This window comes from Schistocerca americana, chromosome 2 (genome assembly GCF_021461395.2).
Source record: "Schistocerca americana isolate TAMUIC-IGC-003095 chromosome 2, iqSchAmer2.1, whole genome shotgun sequence".
In the NCBI taxonomy this organism is placed as follows: domain Eukaryota; kingdom Metazoa; phylum Arthropoda; class Insecta; order Orthoptera; family Acrididae; genus Schistocerca; species Schistocerca americana.
The window spans coordinates 475,082,157-475,094,236 of NC_060120.1; the positions used below are offsets into that span (position 1 = coordinate 475,082,157).

General features: G+C 39.5%; 1 protein-coding gene across 3 annotated transcripts in view; it reads right to left on the reverse strand.

The window, feature by feature from the left end:
- LOC124596254 (integrator complex subunit 13) overlaps positions 1-12,080 on the reverse strand; it is a 256,833-nt gene that overhangs the window by 128,186 nt on the left and 116,567 nt on the right. The gene's annotated exons all lie outside the window — the stretch shown is intronic.

The following is a 12,080-nucleotide window of genomic DNA, read 5'->3' on the forward strand; positions in this document are numbered from 1 at the left end:
CGAAATAAGGACTACTAGAACGCAGATTAAAAAATTAATGGTGAAGATCACAGTTGGGGTGATGGAAAAAGGTAGAAACAGACAGTGCACAGGAGAAACAGGGAGAGGACAAAAAGTGCTAGACACTATCACTATGGAACTAGAATCATCCATCCTTGATACTGGAGGGTTCTGTAGTCTGAAGGAACTCTAAATAAGGATTACTAGAATGCAGATTAATTAATGGTGAAGATCACAGTTGGGGTGATGGAAAAAGGTAGAAACAGACAGTGCACAGGAGAAACAGGAAAAGGACAAAAACATGTGAAACTTTGTAGGCCTCAAGTTTCACATAAGATAGCAAACGAATGAAATGGATATTCTAGTGAAGATTTCTTCTCTCTCTCTTCCTCTGTTGACGTTAGCCAACTGAAAAGTTGAAAAAGAGAGATATTTCAGAATTTCTGGAGAATACTAACAAATAGCATCTAACAAAAATATTTACGCATAAAAATATGTGATACTCAACTAGATATGAGAAGGACATGCTTTAATAAACCAAAACTGTACGTATATTATATTTCCCCAGTAAGTGGTTCTAGATAGCATTAAGTACAACCTGTAAATAATATTTAAGTTGATAAAAGCAGGCACTACTCATTTATTGATGAACAAAACATTTTTGTTCAATAACTGAGCTAAGTTTGTGAGAGTCAGTATTAAATATACATCTAAGTTATGTCCGAAACATCTCTTAAATGAGAAAGCTTGTTTCATGTGAGGAGTCAACAGTTCTAAATTCATTAACTAAGAACTGTGACTGTTTTGTTCTTGGTTCTTGCAGAAATATGCAGTAGTTTGCAGCCTGTGGTGGCTGCTTGGTGCCCCCTTTTCCTGGCAAGTAGTAAACCCTAGATGCTAAAGGCTATCCGTCTAATAAAAGATGGCTTGGAAATTAAAAAAATAAACACATAGGGTGGGGTAAAAAATTGGGTATAATATGAGGTATAATGTATCTGTCACAATGTCTACAATATTACATCTACTATGAAGAAGTATGCGCCACCTCACATGCACTACAAAACAAACACAGAAAGATACACAAAGGACACTGGAGATCATTAACATTAGCAGCATGCACTGAACAGGAGAGAAGACACTTCAAGCAATCAAGTATTTAACATACACACACAGAGTACAGAACTATTATATTTTATAAAGTAAAGGTATATATATACATGTGAGTGTGTAACCTAGTGCATTAGTGATATACTAAGGACAGTGAGTAACAAACAATGCAACAGAGTAAGTTGTAATTTGTGTGTGAAATATAGTATTTTACTCAAACTAAGAATAAGGAAGCATGCTGTTTGTGTTTGACTGGGCAAATGGCAATAGGTACAAGTGTGGTCTGAAAAGTTCTTGGAAGCACCACGATATTCATTGGACTGTTGCCTGTAAACATGTGCCACATCAGTGCTCTTGGAAGAGAGCTGTGGCAGTGACATGGCTCTGTTGTTGTTCCTGTGTAGTGATTTGCAAAGACGGAAAAAAATCGAGATTCAAGCAGTGATTAAGAACTTCGTAAAGAAAGGTATGAAAGCAAAGGACATTCATGTCGATTTCCAGAATACACTGGGGGACTCAGCTCCTTTATATTCAACTGTTGCTAAGTGGTCAAATGAATTTAAATTTGGTCGGGAGAGCTTAGATGATGATCTGCGCAATGATCAGCCAAAATGTGTCACTACTCCAGAAATCATTGCAAAAGTGCACAAAATGGTCACTGAGGATCGCCGATTGAAAGCGCATGAAATTGTTTATGTTTGCCAGATGTCATCTGAAAGGGTATAATACACTTTAACTGAAGAATTTGAAATGAAAAAATTATCTGCAAGGTGGGTACCATGACTCTTGATGCTGGATCAAAAACGCACAAGAAAGGACATATCGGAACAATGCTTGGCCCATTTTAGGAGAAACAAACAAGATTTTTTGCACCGGTTTGTGACCACAGATGAAACTACTATACCCCAGAGACAAAACAACACTCAAAGCAGTGGAAACATACTGATTCTCCATCACCAAAGAAAGCAAAGACAATTCCTTCAGCGGGAAAGGTAGTGGCATCAGTGTTCTGGGATGCGAAGGGGATTCTGTTTGTAGATTATTTCCCCACTGGGCAAACAATTACTGCAGAATACTGTGCTAACCTCCTGGACAAACTGCAACAAAATATACGGGACAAAAGGCCATGTTTCACATGGAAGAAAGACATCTTCCATCAAGACAATGCACACCCGCACACATGTGCCATATCCATGGCAAAATTACACAAACTAAGGTATGAATTGTTGTCACATCCACCTTATTCACCTAATATGGCTACACCAGACTTCCATTACTTCCCAAAACTGAAAATTTTTCTTGGTGGTTGAAAAACGAAGAATTGATAGCCTGAGTTGAGAACTATTTTGCAGGCCTGGAGGAAACTCATTTTCAAGATGGTATTAAGGCACTGGAACATCGTTGGACTAAGTGCAGTAATCTACAAGGAGACTACATTGAAAAGCAAAAATGTTTCAGTGATGTAAGTACTTTTTTCTATTCTGTTCCGACAACGTTTCAAACCACCCTTGTATAAAGCAGTATGCTTATATCAGGAGTATTTTTCAGTATGACAGTAAACACTATGTGGGATGTTTCAGCAGTGTACCATTCCATGAATGAAACAGGCTCAGTGGAACCTGCCCTTGGGAACAGCACACAGCCACACCATATACAAACACCTGCCATGGAGAAACATGTGCACAATTATTAAGATATGAGAACACAACACGTGGATCTTGCAAAGCATGAAAATCCCATGTCTTTGTGGTTTATTTTATGTAAATATGCCTTTATCCAAACCATTTGCAAAAGGTGCAAGGAGTGAGAGAGACTGATTTCCACCTACAGGCAGAGAGATCTTTCACATGGTCACTCCTATAGTGATGTTTGTGTTATCCATGGCATCAATAAATAAGACTCACATGTAGACACATATTACTTGCTTTCCTAAGGCATTACTCAGGGCTGTTGAATCAGCCCATGCTTGTTAACGAGACACTTAAATGGACCAGTGTATTTTATGTTCATGAGGGGCACTCTGCCTTTATCACTGGAAAAAGTTCCTCTAGGAGTTAACTGTACCATGTGGTTCATGCATGATGAGGTCCTAGCCGCTTAGGATTGAATATTCATCCGTTTTGGATAACATATTCCACTGAGAGTGGATCAGCCATTTATGTCCCACCCAGTTTCCAAACTTTAATCCACTTGATTTTTGTTGTAGGAAAGCATGTTACAGGTAATGTTCATTACCACAATATCAACAACCTGGTACAATGAACTAATAACTCTGCAGCTCTTCTACAAAGCCAAGTTTATAATCAAAAGGCTTCACTGACTACATCAAAATGTTGCCATGTGCGCATTGCATTCATGGACAATTTGAGCATCTCCTGTAAAGTGACAACTGCATCTCCTGTAATACTGCAGCATACAATACAGTAGAAGTGTTTTGTGAAGCATTTGTTCACAGAAACATTTCATCATGCAATCAAAGGAGTAACACCATCCTCCCCTCAATATCTGTTACCAAGGTTTAGATACACCTTGCATAACAGAGGGAAAACTATCTAGGATGCAACAGGCTTACACAAAAGCACATTGGTCAGTGTATCTCTACATCAACAACTAGTGTGAATGTATGTTTGTACGTATGTATGTACGCATGCATGCATACATGTCTGGTTAGGCTCCAGGCAGCAACTACACATAACAGCAAAACCCACAGCACCTAAAGAAGACATCTGGGTCATTCATTGTGATATAGTGCATAAAATAGATACGACAACTCGGCAGAACATCTGGAAGCCCACTATTAATGTGAAACACATTTTTTGTCATTGTTTACAAAGCTACAACTGAAATTAATTGGTGATTATGAATTAAACACCCCTACATGTTTATAAATGAACTGGTATACCTAGTGACTTGTTGCAATATGTTCTAAGACTGTTAAGTCCTTGTCTGGCAGCCTTTTACAATTTCCCAATATATTTTTTGTATGTGTGAGAGGGAAGGGATACGATGGCATAACTGATGGCAGGATACAGCTATGTCAAAAACTATATAAGTTGATGCTTCCTGCTAGTCAACATAGCACCATACAGACAGGAAATGGAGAGAAATTCCATTACGGTAATGTTTACAGGGAATGAAATGGGAGTCCCTTATGTATTCTCCATTGTGTATCACTGGTGAACAATACAGAAACCTCCTGTCACATCATGTGCATCATCAGAATGATTTGAAGAACACTTGATGGAAATGAGGGTGCTTGTGTGGTCAACCAGATCACCTGATCTTAATTCTATTGAAAACATCGGAGGTGCCATTAAGAAAGATGCGTCCCCAGTTTTGACTGACCCCATATAGTTGTAGGTAGTGGTTGATCAGAGGTGGATCAGAATGAGTGCCTAATTGTTTTCTGGAGTCCATATGATGACCATCATTATCGTGGCAAAAGGAGGTGCTACATGCCATTTCATAGGTTCTTTAATTCAGATGCTAACGAATATCCAATCAAAGAGTAAGCAACAACATCATAGATAGGAGGTAATACCCAACATATAAACTACAGTATAGAGTGAAACTGCTTCAATGGTTCATGGGCATCCCATCAGATAACACTGTGGAAGCTGCACAATATTTCAACAAGACAGCTGCTCATCAGCTTCAGGTGCTTACTAATGTGTTGCTACGGTGCCTTGCCAATATATTCACTGGCTCACTAGAAAAATGCAGGTGCCTAGAGGTGGGGTTACAATGTCATCATAGATGAATCATAGAGCACGCCGACATTCAGGCCCTCTGACAGAGAAATAGCACACTGTTTTCGCATGCACAACATGGAAAAAAGCATGGCAGCAAATAGTGACCCAGTGCGCACAGAGTTAGAATGTTGATACCCAGTTTAAGAGTGTGGACTCCGACTCTGCGTGTGTGTTGACTCAGACTCGTTTGTCTGCGCCCAACAATTCCTTAGTACCATCAACGCTGGTTCCCATGCCTTGTCGAGTTGGAATTCCATGTCTCTGTTAATCAGGTCATTACTCATATGTATTTTGGCTGTTTCTTTAATGGTAGAACCCCAGTACTTGGAAGTGGGAAAAAGTATTTTTGTTTCTCCATAGTTCATGCTATGTCCTGTGTCAAGACAGTGTCCACCACAGCAGACTTTTATGGCTGACCCAATCTGGTGTAAGTTCTATATTCAAAGCATCTATCCTTAACAGCGTGACATGTCCGGCCAATGTAGGATTTCCCATACTGGCAAAGGATTTTATATATCCCAGATCTCCTAACACCATATTTTTGTCTTTAACAGAACCCAGCATCATTTTCACTCACATTGGAAGGTAGAACACAAAATACACATTTTATTCAATGTTTCTTGCACAACATGCCGATGTTAGACACACCAGCAACATTAGGGTAGGAAACCCATCATCATGGAGTTCTCTGTTTCTTCTGGCCACTCTTGAGGTTTAGTGAATGCATGTTGGAATGCATTGTGAATCTGTTTAAGATTTTGTACATACACCACAGAGCAAATATGGCTAATCTCTGCTGATAAGCTCCCTGCATCTCAGATAACTCTAGCCCTATGAAAAAAAAGCCCATAATACGCCACTGCATTGAGATGGGTGATGGCAGCTCGCAGCTCATAGATGTAGGTCAGTGTGAGTTGGTTTACAAAACACATTGTGACTCAAGGAACCATCTTCTTTTCTGTGGACCAAGACATCTAAGAACAGGAGGTCTCCATTTTTGTCCACTTTTATGATGAAGCAACTGCTGTATGCAGGGAGTTAAGGTGTTCCAGGTATGCAGTAAGCACTGCTGCCCCATGTGGCCATACTACAAAAATTTCGTCCACATATCTCCAGAAACATTTAGGTTTCACCACCACTGACTGAAGCGCTTTTTCCTCAAAGGCTTCCATAAAAACATTAGCTACTGTGGGAGAAAAAGGAGTACCCATATCGACACCATCAGTTTGCTCAAAATACTATTCGTTAAATAAAAAGTAAGTCAAAGCAAGCATATGTCTGAATAGATGTAAGATGTCCTCCTCCTACTTAGCTTCTATAAGTTGTAATGAATCCACCAGAGGTACTCGAGTGAACAAAGAGACCACATCAAACTCAATACAACAGCTGGTTCGAGATGCAAAGTCTTCAGACATTGTATTAGATCTTCTGAGTTTCGAATGTAATGTTCACATTTTCCTACCAAATAGTTCAGAAGAGAGGCCAGATGTTTTGCTAAGTAATATGTTGCTCACAATGGGATGAAGTGGAACCCATCCCTCATGGATCTTAGGCAGCCCATAAAGTCATGGTGGAACTTGCGCTTGTACTCTTAAGTTCTTTTTAAGATGTCTGAGAAACTGGCTGGACTTGAGATGTGCAGATGTCTTCCGTTGTACTGCTTCAGTTGGATCTTTCTGGAGATGACAATATGCTGAAAATCCTGCAGTAAATCCATCATCTTGCTAAAGTAAGATGGTGCAAGCAAAAGAACAAATGTGTTTCCCTTGTCAGCAGGTAAAATCACTGTTTTTCTGCCTTCTCTTAAGGAATGGAGCTCTTTTCTTTCTTCAGTGTTTATGTTCTGCTTGTGTGTGGGCACCAAAGTTATGGCCCTGCAAGTCTCTCACCATACTTCTTCAGCAGTCTCACTGGGACGTTTAAAGGCACCTTGCTCAACAGGCAATGTCTTTGGAATGGGTGCCAAATTTAGTCCATTTTCCAACATCGATATTGTAGCATCACTCAGTTGCATATCTGTGGAATTAAACACAGTGTGTCTACAGGGTTTATCTTCTTGTGATGATTGACGTGTACGGTGAAGGAACTTGGAAGTTTGAAGCACCACAGCCTGCTGCCATGTCAAGTCTGAAAGTGACCATGTAGCACTGTCCACCCACTCCCAGGAATCTGCTGACACACGCAACAAGGTATTCAAATGTAGTGAAAGCAAGCTTCCAGAGACTCTTATCTACTTCTCAGCTAGTACAGTTGATGCTTTTTCTCATCAATGCCATGCTGGCTTGTTGGTTGATCAGTAAAGTCTATATAATGAGAAAATTTGGTAAATATCATTATAATTTGCTGGTCCCGACACCTCAATAAAAATGCAATGGAGTACAACTGTCTGAATATCCCCATTTGGTTGGCTGATCAAATCATGGTAAATCCAGATTTGTCGAGCATTCAGATATGACAGTGGCCTAGTGTTGGACTGAATGGAAATGTGAGGGCAGGCATGGTTCAGGTTTACCATGTCTGACTACCACAAGGGAGATCACCGTATTGTGCACCAAGCACATCATAACAGTTTCACATCTGTGTCTGCCATCCATGGACAAGTAATGGACACACTACAACATTCTGTGCCACACTACACCATTGGTCAGAGACTAGCAGCAGCCAGACACGACAACACAAATTGCTGCATGTGCAGTGGTGTTGTGAGTGGGAAGCATGGACTGCTGATTAATGGCATTCCATTGTGTTCAAAGATGACTCGTGGTTTGCACTGACCTAAATGAGCATCATCAGCAAGTGTGGTGGTGATGTGGGGAGAGGTCCCATTCCTCCAAGGTTTTGTAGAGGTACAGCAGTGTTAATCCTGGTGTCATGGTGTGGAGAACCACAGTGTATGACCTCACGTCATGGCTGGTAGTGACTGAGGGAACTCTGAGGACACAACAGTACATCACAGACATCCTGCATCCTTATGTTTCTTCTAATGTGATAGCAACACGGTGCCTTTTTTCAACAGAAAAATGCTCATCTATACTTGGCATGTGCCTCTATGAATTGTCTGCACAATGATGAGGTACTTCCGTGGACAGCAGGATCCCCTGATCAGTCCCCTATAGAACATGTTTGAGAGCAACTCAGAAGTCATCTCCATCTCAATGCCAATATCAGAGATATAAAGGACCATTTGCTAACTTGTCTCTGATATGTGGTCTCATATTGCGAAGTCCTCCTTAAATTTAACTGGACTTTGTAATGACTTAACTAACATCACATACTCTCTCAACTCTTGAAGATTTATTTCATTTCTTCCTGCCCTTCTGGGAGCTTCAGTTTTTTGGTCAGGATGTGTGCATCTGAATACTTAATAACTCCCAACCCTTTGCCACGTATGTCATTCACATATGGACGACCATGGTGCAAGACCTGTTGTAGTGGGACGAAATTACATTTATGAACAAATTACCATGTTTATTTCCTTTTAACTAAGGAGAACGAACGTAAGGTTAAACGGATAGTAACTGCTGTTACGTGCAATCAAAGAAATGACGATCAATATAGGGACCTTATACAAAACCTTAATAATGGGGACGAAACAGTTAACACCCGGGGTCTGTGGTTCTATTTTAACGACTTGTTGTATTGGAAAGCACAGAGGGAACACCAGAGATGGAAAATCTGCATTCCGAAAACTGTTGTGGACGAGTTAATTACTTATATTCATGAAGGTTACGGGCATTTTGGAATTCATAAATGTATTAAACATCTAATGAAGTATTATTATTTCAAAAATATGTCCCGTATTGTGAGAAGTATTATTAGGGCTTGTGAAACCTGTCAAAAGGTTAAAGTTAATAACAAATCTAAGCATTATAAATTATATGCTGTAATTCCTCGAGGTTTGTGGGATCTACTGTCATTAGATTTTTTCGGCCCTCTGCCTCGTAGTTCAGGAGGATTAACTTATGTGTTTGTTGTAATGGAATGTTGGTCCAAACATGTGAAGCTATATACTTTGAAACGAGCGAATACAGCAAGCGTTATACGCTGCCTCACCCGAAATTACTTTGTTAACTGGGGCATTCCTAAACGACTTATGTCTGACAACGGTAGTGCCTTTATTAGTCAAAGATTTCAAGATATGATAAAACAATATGGAATCAAACATATCTTAATTTCGAAATATCACCCTCAAAGTAATTTAGTAGAAAGAGTCATGAAAGAATTAGGACGATTATGTAGAACTTATTGTGCACATAAACATACTCGGTGGGCCAAACTAATGCCTGAATTCGAAAAGATATTAAATGAATTGCCTCACCTAACGATGGGATTATCACCTATAGAAATTTTAGGCAAACGAATTATAGGTGAGCCTTTACTAGCTGCTCTACCTTGGCCACCGGTAAATGAGATCCAACAATGCATTCCAGACGAAAAAGTTTGCGAACAGATTGTAAAAAAATGCCGAACGGAGAATTAAAAGTTATAATCAGCAGGCTATAGAACCCTCATTTCAGGTAGGAGATCTTGTGTTAGTACGATCTCATCCTAAAAGTTCTAAGATCGGTAAGGAATGTAGGAAATTCTTCTTTATCTTTGAAGGTCCATATGTTGTACATAAGATTGTACATCCCAAAGCATTACTTCTTATGGAACCTTCATCAGGTGTAATTAAAGGATTATATAGTGTCGATCAAATGAAACCCTTCATTTCTAAATAAGTTAAGAATTAGTATATGTTACACACAAAAGAGCATTGATAGTTTATTCATGTGAAGTTTTTCGTGATAGTTACATATTATTTTAAAGAATGAAACAGAAAGCTTAAACAAGTGTTCTACAATAATCTACTGGTACTTCAAAAAGAGAAAGATAACCAAAAGGGGGATTTATATGGAAGAAATTTTGCTCTTAGGTCAAAAGGAATTTTGCATATTTTAAATTTACTCTGATAGTAGGAACCAAAGGGGATGGTTAATAGTTTTAGGGACCATGGGCGTCCAGAGCTATATGGCTCACGAGAACATGGCAGAGTGCCTTTAATAGAGGTTTGTAATAGTGTTAATATAGAATACACCAAACGGGGCTCTCTCGCTTGTTTCTCCTAAATAAATTGCCATTACCCAACAAGGTGTCCGAAGGTAAAGAAAGCCGTGCCGAAATTCTAAAGAAAATTTTGCTTGATTTCTTCTTGACCTCAGGCATAAATAAGGCATTAGGGAAAAGAATGACGTAAAGTAAATAGTACGATTAGTTATTGTGAGAAACTTATTAGTAATATACATTCTTGGAAAGAATAACTCTAGTAAATAAATGAAACCGAAACTAATCTATCACAATTTGAATGCTCTGTCCTAATGTAACAATGTTAAAGAACGTACTAAATTGGTATTTATTAGCAACTATTAACTGAAGAGGAGCAATCTCCCTATATTCGGTTACGAATTACCATAATAGCACAATTAAGAGTAAACGACAAATAGTCACAACAATATCGTATTAAAAGGATTAAATCTATCTAAGAGCAAGGACTCTAGGTTACGTAAAATGTGAGGAGAATGTATTAACAGTTAAATATTGTATATTGAAAAGTTTTATTTTTGGTTAAAACCTGACAAACTGAGCTTGTGGGTGGGGTATGTAGTGGGACGAAATTAAGCGTCACCCACGCACCAAAGTCAGCCCAGTTTGCAGGTGACTATAAGTTTTGTTTATGTGTTTTCTTATTATTTGTAATAGATGTGAATTATTCAAAAGTTTTGTATTTTTTTTATGTGTTTCATGTACGGAGAGGGCGGCGCAACGAACGGGGACAGCATCTTCGTTGCCACGACCAGAGAGGAAATTGCTGGCCGCTATACGTCGCGGGTCGACAGCCAAGGAGCAACAGAAGATCCTGGAACCGAGTTGTTGCGTCGTGCTTCTAAAAATTAAAAATGAATTTTTATACTCTTTTTGTACAACAATGACGTCATATAGAGCTTAATCTTATTGAAATGTCAGTCACTAACTCTCAACGCTCAAGTTCACATCTGTATGTGTAGGAAGCTAATAAAATAGTGTATGCTACTAAAGTTGAAACACGTGTCTTGAAGATTTATTTATGAAGAATTATGTGAACGGATTAATAATATATTTGACAAGATTCGTGATTCTTACGGCGTTCACCGAAACTTTGAATCTAAAAAGTTTATTTAATGTGTGATTCTGATATCGATTAGATCAAGATAACATGTGTCAATATAATTTCTGAGGAGAAACAAACGAAATTTAAATTCGAAAAAGTTACAAAAACCAATTGGCCCAAGTGATGTAATTCCTTGCACACGACTCAACTGATGTTTTACAGTTTCGTTCAAGAACCATTCTATGACAATTTAAAAGAATATGAATCATTTTTGAAGTGGGTTGTAACTGACGTAGGTGACGAAGTCTGCACATGGTCATACATATATCAAACGAAAAACTAATACGTCGTTACACTACACTGTCCAATACATCCTTCCAGCAGATCATACTCCAGCCCCATTATAGGCTTATCTTAGTCTACTATAGGCAGTGGCACCCTTGAAAGCAGTCACATTGTATATCAACTCTGATTTCTGCACAGCATTTTATGTGGGCATGACCACCAAACAGCTGTCAGCCCAAATGAGTAGCCCACTGCCAAACTGCAGCCAAGAGCAGAACTGCCTACTCAGGGGCAGAAAACACTGCTGAGCATAAAAGGATCTGCCTCAATGACTGTTCAAAAACTTATGCCATCTGGTAGCTTCTCGTCCCCCCCCCCCCCTCCCCCTCCCCACCCCACATCAGCTTACATGAATTACAGAAATGAGAGTTGTCCGGGTAATACATCCTTCAATCCCATAACCCTACACGCCTAGATCTCTGCTAGCACTTGCCACACTCCCACTGGCAACATTTCCTCATGACCCCTAACCTCATTCATCTTGCACTCACACCATCTTCTCCAAAGTCTCCATTTTCCTCTGTTTATCTTCCACTCCCAATCCATCCCTCTGCATCATTTTACACTGTGCACAACCCTGTCTGCCTGCAGCTAGAGCGATCTCACGGGTTATCACGTTCTGTCCTGCACATGTGTTGCCTCCTCATTCCAGCCATCAGTCACTCTTCCTCAACCCTCTCTCCCTCCTCCTTCCCACAACTCTCGCTCAGTCCCACATGCACACTCAAATCGATCTGCAGTGCTGGCAC